General features: G+C 45.9%; 2 pseudogenes; both read right to left on the minus strand.

Moving 5' to 3' along the window:
• Positions 1 to 859: 859 nt before the first annotated feature.
• On the minus strand, positions 860 to 2,132 carry LOC114222847 (sorting nexin-8 pseudogene; annotated as a pseudogene).
• Positions 2,133 to 2,270: 138 nt separating this feature from the next.
• LOC114222913 (DNA polymerase delta subunit 2 pseudogene) lies at positions 2,271 to 3,655 on the minus strand (annotated as a pseudogene).
• Positions 3,656 to 13,160: the final 9,505 nt, after the last annotated feature.

A 13,160-nucleotide genomic window follows, 5' to 3' on the forward strand; every position in this document is an offset into this window, starting at 1 on the left:
TCTGATGTCAGAGAAACAAATGGTACCTGAAAGTCGGAAGGGGGACCATTGTGGCTGCTTCTGCGCTCACACTGTGGCATTGCAGGCTGCAATACCGAAGTCTTCGGAGATGGTAGCTGTTCATCGGTCTATGCAGCTCTGGGGACAACGTGCAGCACTGACATGGACATTAGCACTGTCGGGAGGGCGCCGGCAGCTGTGGGGCCGAGGGGCCCTCAGGTGGCTCCCCAGGCAGTGAACGTCCGGAAGAGAATGTGGCCGAAAAGGAAGCACATGACAGATGGGAGCACGTGCAAGAGATACCTGGGGACTCCGAGAAATAAATGTGGGAGAAGAGATCTCCCAGAGGGGAAGCGGGGAGGAGCCAGCGAAACGGCACTGACTCGTGGATGTCACCGTGCTGGCCCACAGTCACCTCAGCCCTAGGAAAGCACATGTTCCGATGGAATGACGCAAGCAGGGCTGGGAAGGAGCTAAGAGATGACCTTGTCAAGGTCCCTCATGACACAGGTGTTGAAATGGGTCCAGAGATGTCAGGCTATCTGCCCTGGTTTCACAGCCAGTGAACAACATAGTTGGGATCGGACCCACTTTACCCAAGTCCCAGCCCATGACGCGTGATGAGCTCCTGACATTCTTCCCATATGTGGAGGGCATTAGGGCTTCTGCTGTCTCTGGGAAGGAAGTGTCTTCTTGGTGCCTATGACTTTGAGGAAGGTTTCGGATGCTTTGAGTCAAATGGAACGTGTGGTGGAGGTTCTGTGTAGGAGGACATTTTGGGAAGGCGCTTTTGTTTTTTGGGTTGTTTTTTTTTTTTTTTGAAAGAGGTTTTAGTGAGGCCGCCTGGAGCTCCTGCCCCTCAGGCACTAGTGAGGAGACACACCAACCTGCAGGAGCTTGGCAGGATCAGGGAGCTATTGGGTCCAATGAAGAGGCAGTGGAGCTTGGGCTTCGGGTCATTCCCTACCTTGCTCATCTCCTTGTGCCCTTGGATCTGAGAGGTGACAAAGGCAGGAGAATGGGGGGGTGGGGGTGAGGGGCAGGGGGCGTGGACCAGCTTCATCTCCTGGTGCAGGCAATACAGGGAGAAGACGCTCCAAGCTGCATGGTCTGGGCGGCACTCTCCCGCTCCACGATGCGGGGCTCCAGCTGCTCCAGAGTCGAGCCTGGGGCTCCGCGCTCGGCGTTCATCACCTGCTCTTCATCAGGCTGTCCCTGTGTCCGGTGCACTGGTGCTTGTGCAGCACACCCTTCCCAGGCCGCTCTCACAGGTCTTCGGAGGACTGGAGCAAATCCAAGAAGGGCTTCAGTTTCTCCACCACCTCATTCTCTTCCTGTTTGCCCTGCTGGGCGGCCTTGTCAGCAAGCAGTGCAAGTTCAATGACAGGCCTTTCAGTGCCTATTGAAGGGACCCTACGCGCTGCTGTTCAGCGTGGCCCAGAAGGGGAGCGGGGTCGGGTCAGACCCCAAAGCACTCAGCTCCTTCCCGAACATGAGAAGGTCAGCAGCACTGCCTATGGCACTGGAAGCAACCTGCTCAGCCAGATCGCGAAGCTGGTTGGAAGCTGTTCATAGCTGTTCAGAATGAGTTCCCCGCTCACGGCAAACTGCGTCTGGATGTTGGCTGGGAGGAAGTCCTTGGTTCAGTTCATGAGTTCATCTCCAGCACACTGAGCTGATTCCTTAACTTGTTCTGCACAGTAGGGCCACTGAAGGACAGGAACAGCCCGAGGGCCACATCCTCAGAGAACAGGGGTGCCGGGCCACCAGCTCAATGAAGCGCCTCAGGGCGGGGCGCTGGCCTCGAGGAACTCCCGGGGCGGGGTGGCTCCCAGCGCACTCTTGGGCCGAAGGACCGGCACCCCGCGCTGGGGGAGCTTCTGCAGCAGCAACTCGTGGAAAACTGCGAAGTCCTCCTACCGTCTGTTCACGGAGGACTTGAAACGCTGCCTGGAAACCTCATATTCCACATGCTTCAGGAAGAGGCCCTTCTCGGGAATGAGCTCCAACTGCCCCGTGTCCCTAGCCAGCAGCTCCTGCGGGGCGTATGACAGCGGCAGCGGGCTGCCCTGCGGCAGCCGCATTCGACCGCGCGCTGGTCCGTTCGCTCTCCGACCTGGGGTGTTGGCAGTGTGCCCCCTCCTCGGCCTCCGCCTCAGCTGCCACCGGGTCGGGCGCCACACCTGCCTCCTCTCCTCCTTTTTTATTGTAAAGCAAATGCCGCTGCAGTGCCCGTGTTGCAGGGAACAGATGGCCCGGGTCTCTGTGAGTCAGGGGCCCAGACCCAGGCCCCTCAGGTCCTTCTCTGCCGCGGAAGCCTGAGAAGCTAACCGGCTGGCAGGCCAGGCCCTGCGGAGTTACCAGGCAGGCGGGCTCCGCGGTGCTGAAGTCTAGGACGGCCACCAACAGCACCCTCTGGTCCTCCGAAGATTTTGGAGCCAAAGCTGAGGGTGTTCCCAGAAGGTAGCTGTGAGGGCCCTCGGGAAAGATGAATGGGTCGGTCTTGTAGGAGGCGTAGTGTCCGGGCAGTGGGGCTGACGTGACCCTTATGTAGGGTCCAATCCAGGATCTCCTAGTGATCCTCCTTGCTGCTATACTGGAAAATGTCACTCACATTCTGTCCTGATGTCCCTAGGAATCTGACTCCATCGATGGTGGCTTGGTAGGAATTGGGGACCAGCTGGAAGTTGCAGTAGGCAGTGGCCAGTGGGAACATGCAGGGGTGCAGGGATTGCTGGGGAAGCATGTAGTTGGGTCAAATTTGCCTAGCATCACGTCCGCGGGTACCAAAGTGCTCAGCTGCAAGAGGATCTCATCCAGCATTTTGACAGCCTCCACGCTGGCTGCCTGGGTTTTCTTGGTTAAGTACGTGGCCTTATTGATGGAATCTCTGCTCTGGATGTTGTGGCTAGGAGGTTCCCTTCAAGGATGGCCCAGGACATGTGGGCAGCACTGCACTGTTCCCCTCATCCCCCCAGCTGCCCCGTCACCACGTCCATCAGCAGCTGGGAGTGCAGCAGGCTCTCGACCCCACCTCCACTCAGGCCCAAACCAGACACGAGCAGCACAAACCTGTCTGTGCCAAGGTGGGATGCAGGCTTCTCAGGAGCAAGCTCTGCAAAGCAGAGGTCCTCCACCAGAAACTTCCCACTGTCTCTCACAGAGGCAAGCATGGCCAGGACTGTCCCTGTGACCAGCTTTGACACATCAATGGTGACTTCCAGTCCGATGCACTGCAATTCATCTTCCAAGACCAGTTCATCCTTTGGGTGCATATATTTGCTCCAAGGAGGCCAAGGGAGCCGGTTGTGCTCTTCACTGATCTCCCAGAGGATGGATGACTGGAGCAGCATGGAGCAGTATGAAGAGGGTCCCCAACACACAACACTTCTCCCCAGGCTGCAGCTCACACAGCGTCTTTATTTGGACTCCACCAGCCCAGTGCTATTGGGCCCCGCTCACCAGGAAGGGCCTCATTTGGAGGAGGCGGGTGGCATCGGTGGGGGCATACTGGTGGCTAAAGCTGCAAATCCCAGCAGGAAGGGCTGGGAGGATTTGGTGTAAGTTGACACAAGCACACGGGCAAAGGTGGCATTTTGGCTGACGAAGGGGAGACGAGAGTGTGGGCCTTTTGGACAGCTTGCTCAGAAAACATGACCTTGCCTGATGTGTCCAGACCACTGTGCTCAGACCAAAGAGGTGGTAGTCACAATGCAGCATCTACTACAAAAAGGTGATGCCTCAACCATGGAGAGGAGAAAGGGTAGCCTCACAGAAACAGAACATTAGCTGGATCTCATGGTGTTCAGTCTATTTACCTAACCACACCCATGCCTTTGTGGTCAGACGCTTTTCCTATTCAACACTAGTTGACCCAGAGTCTGGATCCAGCCACCAGGGCAATAGGACCCATTTTTTTTTTTGCATCAGTGAGTTGTTGTGTTTTTGTTGTTGTTGTTGTTGTTGTTTTAACCAAAATTCTCTCTGTTGCTGTTTCAGCTCATGTGCCCTTAATTTGTCCTAAGCAAATGTAAGGCAAACTTTTTTATATTTTGTTTTATATTTCTTCATGAAATCTGGTCACCTCTTAGTCTGTTTAAAGTGAAACAGCCCAACTTCTTTATCCACTGTTTAGGAAGCTAGGACCAAGGTAGTCTTTTGTTATGGAATGTTCCAGATGTTCACAAGAGAACCTAACTTTCCATATGTCATAGCATTCATTTTCAGTTATTCACCTTTATTATAGTATTACTAAAGCCTGCTAAATTTAGTACCCTAGAGCACTCAGGAGATATCTTCTGACCTAGCAAAGTGCATATTACTTTGGTGGGTAATGTAAAACTTAATTTTAAAAATGTACACACACTTTTAACTTAAAAACACACGTACATTAAAAAATATACACACAGGGGTGCCTGGGTAGCTCAGTTGGTTAAGCATCTGCTTTCAGCTCAGGTCGTGATCCCGGGGTCCTGGGATTGAGTCCCTCATCAGGCTCCCTGCTCGGTGGGGAGTCTGCTTTTTCCTCTCCCTCTGCCCCTCCCCCTGCTTGTTCTTCTTACTCTCTCAAATAAATAAATAAAATCTTTAAAAAAATATATACAATAAAATTATAGTTCTCTCCTATGGAAGCTTACTGTGTGGATTTAGAAATTTTTATGTAGAATAAACAAATGGCCACCTGAGCCCATTTCAGGATCATTCAGAATCCCCTATCACTCTGTACCTTGCAGCATTCTTGTGAATGGGCCCAAAGACCCCTAGATACCTTTTACATTCTCTCTCTTTCCCTCAACTTCCCTGACCCCACCCATGCACCCTTTCCTTTCACCTCCCTTCTCAGTTTGCCTTCACAAGTGCCCATAAGAAAAGGAGAGCTTATCTTTGGCTAATTTCCAGTGGCTCTCTCCATTATGGCCTAATAGGAAGGCCTGCATCCGCAAAACCAAAGCAGTGTGCTGCAATAGGCCTTATTGACCCTGTGGGAGAGACTCTTTGGAGCCACCGTTTCTTTCCGCAGTGAGCCAGGGGGTTTACAAAGAGAATAAGCCTTCACTGGGTTCCTGGTTGAGCTCCATCCCCCACCCAGTGCAGCCAGGGATGCTCTGGGATCTGCTCACACACAAAACATTCTCTTGAGCCTGTCTATTTACATTCTTAGACTCTTGCCTATTCTTCCTATAAAAAGAGTCAATATGAAGAATGTCTACTTCACCCCAAACCTCTCATGAGAAAGTTTGCTCTAAGAGAAGTCCCAGACACTAATTCCTAGAACGCACAGGGCAAGATGAAGCCAGCAAGACAAAACTCAGTAGAGTTTAGGAAACTTTCCAGAGATTAAAAAACAAAAAACAAAAAACACTTTGATAAAGCCTATCAGAAAAGGACTGAGTTTCAGGTACTGTGATGAAAGTAGATGGGGTGTTATTCCCCACTGCAAGTTAAAAGCATCCTCACAACCACCACATGTCCTTAAGAGAGAGAGGCCATTAGCATCAGGCCTGGCACAGTTATGTCCCTGATCAAGTTCCACAAGGCTGACATGTCTCAATGGACATGACTTCATGACCATTTGCTGCTCTCTGCTAACCCATTGAGACAGCTCATGGCTTGGGAGAGGGACTGATGGTCTTTGACCTCTGACTTCCCACCCCAATCCAGACGAACTGAGGGTTTGTCCTATACACAGTTGTTTTGATCCAAGATGTATCAACTAGGAATGGGCAGATGGCTCTCGGGAGGAAAAAGTCCCCAGCTGTTAGAGGAAGAAATTTTCAAGTACCAGAAATAAAAGACCCAAAAAATGTGGAAGAAGCACTATGACAGGATAATGATACTTTTCTTCTCCCATCTGGGGGAAAAAAAAAAGTTAACATCTTTGGAAGGTTTATACATCTCTCACAGTTGTTTAGTTTTTTATTGAACTTTTTCAGTGTACCCTCACTGCTGTTCCTCCATGAAGTCTTTTTTATTTTCCAACCAAAATGAAATTGTAGCTACCTGCTCTGAGAACCTGGGGTAGTTTGATAATACGTTCCTATGTCTGCCTTCCCCACCCAAGTGGAAACTTCTTTTTTTTTTTTAATTTTTTATTGTTATGTTAATCACCATACATTACATCATTAGTTTTTGATATAGTGTTCCATGATTCATTGTTTGTACATATCACCCCGTGCTCCACGCAGAACGTGCCCTCTTTAATACCCATCACCTGGCTAACCCACTCCCCCACCCCCTCCCCTCTAGAACCCTCAGTTTGTTTTTCAGAGTCCATCATCTCTCATGGTTCCTCCTCTCCCCCCTCCAATTTACCCCCCTTCATTCTTCCCCTCCTGCTATCTTCTTCTTCTTTTTTTTCTTAACATATATTGCATTATTTGTTTCAGAGGTACAAATCTGTGATTCAACAGTCTTGCACAATTCACAGCGCTCACCATAGCACATACCCTCCCCAATGTCTATCACCCAGCCACCCCATCCCTCCCACCCCACCCCTAGTCCAGCAACCCTCAGTTTGTTTCCTGAGATTAAGAATTCCTCATATCAGTGAGGTCATATGATACATGTCTTTCTCTGATTGACTTATTTCACTCAGCATAACACCCTCCAGTTCCATCCACGTTGTTGCAAATGGCAAGCTCTCATTCCTTTTGATGGCTGCATAATATTCCATTGTGTATATATACCACCTCTTCTTTATCCATTCATCTGTCGATGGACATCTTGGCTCTTTCCACAGTTAGGCTATTGTGGACATTGCTGCTATAAACATCGGGGTGCACGTACCCCTTCGGGTCCCTACATTTGTATCTTTGGGGTAAACACCCAGTAGTGCAGTTGCTGGATCGTATGGTAGCTCTATTTTCAACTTTTTTGAGGAACCTCCATACTGTTTTCCAGAGTGGTTGCACCAGCTTGCATTCCCACCAAGAGTGTAGGAGGGTTCCCCTTTCTCCGCATCCCCGCCAACGTCTGTCATTTCCTGACTTGTTAATTTTAGCCATTCTGATTGGTGTGAGGTGGTATCTCATTGAGGTTTTGATTTGGATTTCCCTGATGCCAAGCAATGTTGAGCACTTTTTCATGTGTCCGTTGGCCATTTGGATCTCTTCTTTGGAAAAATGTCTGTTCATGACTTCTGCCCATTTCTGATTGGATCACTTGTTCTTTGGGTGTTGAGTTTGATAAGTTCTTTATAGATTTTGGATGCTAGCCCTTTATCTGATATGTCATTTGCAAATATTTTCTCCCATTCTGTCGGTTGTCTTTTGGTTTTGTGGACTGTTTCTTTTGCTGTGCAAAAGCTTTTTATCTTGATGAAGTCCCAATAGTTCATTTTTGCCCTTGCTTCCCTTGCCTTTGGCGATGTTTCTAGGAAGAAGTTGCTGCAGCTGAGGTCGAAGAGGTTGTTGCCTGTGTTTTCCTTTAGGATTTGGATGGACTCCTGTCTCACATTGAGGTCTTTCAACCATTTGGAGTCTATTTTTGTGTGTGGTGTAAGGAAATGGTCCAGTTTCATTCTTCTGCATGTGGCTGTCCAATTTTCCCAAAACCATTTGTTGAAAAGACTGTCTTTTTTCCACTGGACATTCTTTCCTGCTTTGTCAAAGATGAGTTGACCATAGAGTTGAAGGTCCATTTCTGGGTTCTCTATTCTGTTCCATTGATCTATGTGTCTGTTTTTGTGCCAGTACCATACTGTCTTGATGATGACAGCTTTGTAATAGAGTTGGAAGTCCGGAATTGTGATGCTGCCAGCTTTGCTTTTATTTTTCAATATTCCTCTGGCTATTCTGGGTCTTTTCTGGTTCCATACAAATTTTAGGATTATTTGTCCCATTTCTTTGAAAAAAGTGGATGGTATTTTGATGGGGATTGCATTGAATGTGAAGATTGATCTAGGTAGCATTGACATCTTCAAAATGTTTGTTCTTCCAATCCATGAGCATGGATTTTTCCACGTTTTTCCATTTCTTTGTGTCTTCTTCAATTTCTTTCATGAGTATTTTATACTTTTCTGAGTACAGATCCTTTGCCTCTTTGGTTAAATTTATTCCTAGGTATCTTATGGTTTTGGGTGCTATTGTAAATGGGATCAACTCCTTGATTTGTCTCTCTTCTGTCTTGTTGTTGGTGTATAGGAATGCCACTGATTTCTGTGCACTGATTTTATATCCTGCCATTTGACTGAATTCCTGTATGAGTTCTAGCAGTTTTGGGGTGGAGTCTTTTGGGTTTTCCACATACAGTATCATATCATCTGCAAAGAGTGAGAGTTTGACTTCCTCTTTGCCGATTTGGATGCTTTGATTTCTTTTGTTGTCTGATTGCTGTGGCTAGGACTTCTGATACTATGTTGAATAGCAGTGGTGATAGTGGACATCCCTGCCGCATTCCTGACCTTAGGGGAAAAGCTCTCAGCTTTTCCCCATTGAGAATGATATTCGCTGTAGGTTTTTCATAGATGGCTTTTTGATACTGAGGTATGTACCCTCTATCCCTATACTCTGAAGAGTTTTGATCAAGAAAGGATGCTGTACTTTGTCAAATGCTTTTTCTGCATCTATTGAGAGGATCATATGATTCTTGTTCTTTCTTTTGTTAATGTATTGTATCATGTTGATTGATTTGCAGATGTTGAACCAACCTTGCAGCCCAGGGATAAATCCCACTTGTTCGTGGTGAATAATCCTTTTAATGTACTGTTGGATCCTATTGGCTAGTATTTTGGTGAGAATTTTTGCATCCATGTTCATCAAGGATATTGGTCTGTAATTCTCCTTTTTGATGGGGTCTTTGGTTTTGGGATCAAGGTAATGGTGGCCTCATAAAACGAGTTTGGAAGTTTTCCTTCCATTTCTATTTTTTGGAACAGTTTCAGGAGAATAGGTATTAATTCTTCTTTAAATGTTTGGTAGAATTCCCCTGGGAAGCCATCTGTCCCTGGGCTCTGGTTTGTTGGGAGATTTTTGATGACTGCTTCAATTTCCTTAGTGGTTATAGGTCTGTTCGGGTTTTCTACTTCTTCCTGGTTCAGTTTTGGTAGTTGATACATCTCTAGGAATGCACCCATTTCTTCCAGGTTATCTAATTTGCTGGCATAGAGTTGCTCCTAATATGTTCTTATAATTGTTTGTATTTCTTTGGTGTTGGTTGTGATCTCTCCTCTTTCATTCATGATTTTGTTGATTTGGGTCATTTCTCTTTTCTTTTTGATAAGTCTGGCCAGGGGTTTATCAATCTTGTTAATTATTTCAAAGAACCAGCTCCTAGTTTCGTTGATCTCTTCTACTGTTCTTTTGGTTTCTATTTCATTGATTTCTGCTCTGATCTTTATTATTTCTCTTCTCCTGCTGGGTTTAGGCTTTATTTGCTGTTTTTTCTCTAGCTCCTTTAGGTGTAGGGTTAGGTTGTGTATTTGAGACCTTTCCTGTTTCTTGAGAAAGGCTTGTATTGCTATATACTTTCCTCTTAGGACTGCCTTTGCTGCATCCAAAGATTTTGAACAGTTGTGTTTTCATTTTCATTGGTTTCCATGAATTTTTTAAATTCTTCTTTAATTTCCTGGTTGACCCATTCATTCTTTAGTAGGATGCTCTTTAGCCTCCATGTATTTGAGTTCTTTCCGACTTTCCTCTTGTGATTGAGTTCTAGTTTCAATGCATTATGGTCTGAAAATATGCAGGGAATAATCCCAATCTTTTGGTACCAGTTGAGACCTGATTTGTGACCTAGGATGTGATCTATTCTGGAGAATGTTCCATGAGCACTAGAGAAGAATGTGTATTCTGTTGCTTTGGGATGGAATGTTCTGAATATGTCTGTGAAGTCCATTTGGTCCAGTGTGTCATTTAAAGTCTTTATTTCCTTGTTGATCTTTTGCTTAGATGATCTGTCCATTTCAGTCAGGGGGGTGTTAAAGTCCCCCACTATTATTGTATTGTTGTCGATGTGTTTCTTTGCTTTTGTTATGAATTGCTTTATATAATTGGCTGCTCCCATGTTAGGGACATAGATATTTACAATTGTTAGATCTTCTTGTTGGATAGACCCTTTAAGTAGGATATAGTGTCCTTCCTCATCTCTGATTACAGTCTTTGTTTCAAAATCTAATTTGTCTGTTATAAGGATTGCCACCCCAGCTTTCTTTGGTATCCATTAGCATGGTAAATGGTTTTCCACCCCCTCACTTTCAATGTGGGGGTGTCTTTGGGTCTGAAATGAGTCTCTTGCAGACAGCATATTGATGGGTCTTGTTTTTTAATCCAATCTGATAGCCTGTGTCTTTTGACTGGGGCATTTAGCCTGTTTACATTCAGGGTAACTATTGAAAGATATGAATTTAGTGCCATTGTATTGCCTATAAGGTGACTGTGACTGTATATTGTCTGTGTTCCTTTCTGGTCTATGTTGCTTATAGGCTCTCTCTTTCCTTAGAGGACCCCTTTCAATAATTCTTGGAGGGCTGGTTTCGTGTTTGCAAATTCCTTTAGTTTTTGTTTGTCCTGGAAGCTTTTTATCTCTCCTTCTATTTTCAATGACAGCCTAGCTGGATATAGTATTCTTGGATGCATATTTTTCTTGTTTAGTGCTCTGAAGATATCATGCCAGTGCTTTCTGGCCTGCCAGGTCTCTGTGGATAGGTCTGTTGCCAATCTAATGTTTCTACCATTATAGGTTATATATCTCTTCTCCCAAGCTGCTTTCAAGATTTTCTCTTTGTCTCTGAGACTTGTAAGTTTTACTATTAGATGTCAGGGTGTTGACCTATTGTTATTGATTTTGAGAGGGGTTCTCTGTGCCTCCTGGATTTTGATGCCTGTTTCCTTCCCCATATTAGGGAAGTTCTCTCCTATAATTTGCTCCAATATACCTTCTGCCCCTCTCTCTCTCTCTTCTTCTTCTGGGATCCCAATTATTCTAATGTTGTTTCGTCTTATTGTATCGCTTATCTCTTGAATTCTGCCCTCGTGATCCAGTAGTTGTTTCTCTCTCTTTTTCTCAGCTTCTTTATTTTCCATCATTTGGTCTTCTATATTGCTGATTCTCTCTTCTGCCTCATTTATCCTAGCAGTTAGTGCCCCCCATTTTTGATTGCACCTCATTAATAGCCTTTTTGATTTCGACTTGGTTAGATTTTAGTTCTTTTAGTTCTCCAGAAAGGGTTTCTCTAATAACTTCCATGCTTTTTTCAAGCCCAGCTAGTATCTTTAACGTCATGATTCTGAACTCTAGGTCCGACATCACACTAATGTCCGTATTGAGTAGGTCCCTGGCAGACGGTACTACCTCTTGTTCTTTTTGTTGAGGTGATTTTTTTCGTCTTGTCATTTTGTCCAGAGGAGAATAGATGAATGAGAGAACAAAATGCTAACGGGTTAACGACGTCCCCAGAAAATATACTCTAAACAAATCAGAAAAGACCTGAAACCAGGGGAAAAGAAAGGGAAAGAAAGAAAAAAGAAAGAGAGAAAAAAAAGAAAAAGATAAAAACAAACAAAAACAGAACAAAACAAACAAACAAAAAACAGAATATGATCAAATATGATCAGGCTGGTGCACAGATCAGTGCCACACACTAGATTTTGGGTATATTTTGGTCTGTTAGAAGAAAGTGCCTCCTAAAATTTTAAAGAAAGAAAGAATTATATATGTACAAAATAAGGGTTGATACAATGAAGGGATGGAATATGACTGTAAAAATGAAAATTATAAAAAATTTGAAAAAAGGAATTGATCAGAAGGTGTTTGAAAAAATAAAGAAGAGGATTAAAAAAAGGGAAAGAAAGAAAGAAAAAAAGGGGGAGAGAATGTGATCAGGCAGGAGACTGGAACAAAGCCATACACTAGAGATTTAGGGTATATTTTGATATGTTAGAAGAAATTGTATCTCAAAATTTTAAAGAGAAAACAACTTATATATATATATGCCAAAAATAAAGGTAAGTACTATGAAGGGATAGAATATGACTCTAAAAATGAAAAATAAAAAAAATTTTTTTTTAAAAAAAGGGATTGATAAGATGTTGGTTGGAAAAGGGAAAAAGAAAAATTCAAAAAAAAAAACAACAGTTAAAAAAAATTAACTTTGAAAGACTAATGAATCATGGTAAAAAAGCCATGAATTCTATATGCTGTATTCCCCTAGCGCTGGAGTTCTGCCGTTCTCATTGATTGGTAAACTTGGTCTTGGCTGGCTGTTCCTGCTGATCATCTGGGGGAGGGGCCTGTTGCCGTGGTTGCCAAATGTCTTTGCCGGAGGCGGAATTGCCCCGCTCTTGCCGGTCCGGGCTAAGTAATCAGCTCAGGTTTGCTCTCGGGATCTTTTGTTCCCTGCAATCTCTCCCTACAGCGTTGGAGGACGAGAGTGAAAATGGCGGCCTCCCAATCTTGGCCCAGGAGGAGCCAAGAACTTGGGGCCCTGCTCCTCAGTGTGCCCCCAGAGAAAAGCAGTCAGTCACTCCTGTCTCCCCGGTCTCCGGCCGCACCCCGTGTTCACCCGGCCTGTGACTGAGCGTTTCTATCTCTGGCACCTGACCCCGTGTGGAGTCTCCAAACGCAGCAGATCCCTGCGGTGTGCTTCCGTGCTGCTCCTCTCGGGGGCGAGGGAGGGGACTCTCCCCGGATCTGCCGCTTGTTGGGTCCCTGCTGGAGGAGCAGTGGCCCGACTGTCACCGATCACAGTTTATGGCAACCCCGAGCTGAGAGCTTGCTTCTCAGCTCCGTCTCTGCAGCCAGCTTCCCTGCTTTGATACCTGGGAGCTCTGCCGCACTAAGGCCCTACCTTTCTGTGACCCCGAGGGTCCTGAGACCACACTGTCCCACGAGGGTTCCACCCCCAGCTTAGCCACTGGAGCGACGTCCCTCCGTGGAGCCAACTTCTCAAAGTTCCAATTTTGTGCTCTGCGGCTCTATCACTTGCCAGAAGCGGCCGACGGAGGCCCCCTCCCCCGCCGTCTATCTTCCTGAATATCGCCCCGGATTCACTTCTCCGCACGTCCTACCTTCCAGTAAGTGGTCGCTTCTCTGTTCAGAGAGTTGTTGCTACTCTCTTCTTCGATCTCCTGTTGAGTTCGTAGGTGTTCAGAATGGTTTGATCCCTATCCAGCTGAATTCCTGAGACCAGACGAAATCCAGGTCTCCTACTCCTCCGCCATCTT

Source organism: Eumetopias jubatus, unplaced genomic scaffold (assembly GCF_037043125.1).
Source record: "Eumetopias jubatus isolate StellerSeaLion01/CBP00866 unplaced genomic scaffold, mEumJub1_p1.0 scaffold_12, whole genome shotgun sequence".
NCBI lineage: Eukaryota > Metazoa > Chordata > Mammalia > Carnivora > Otariidae > Eumetopias > Eumetopias jubatus.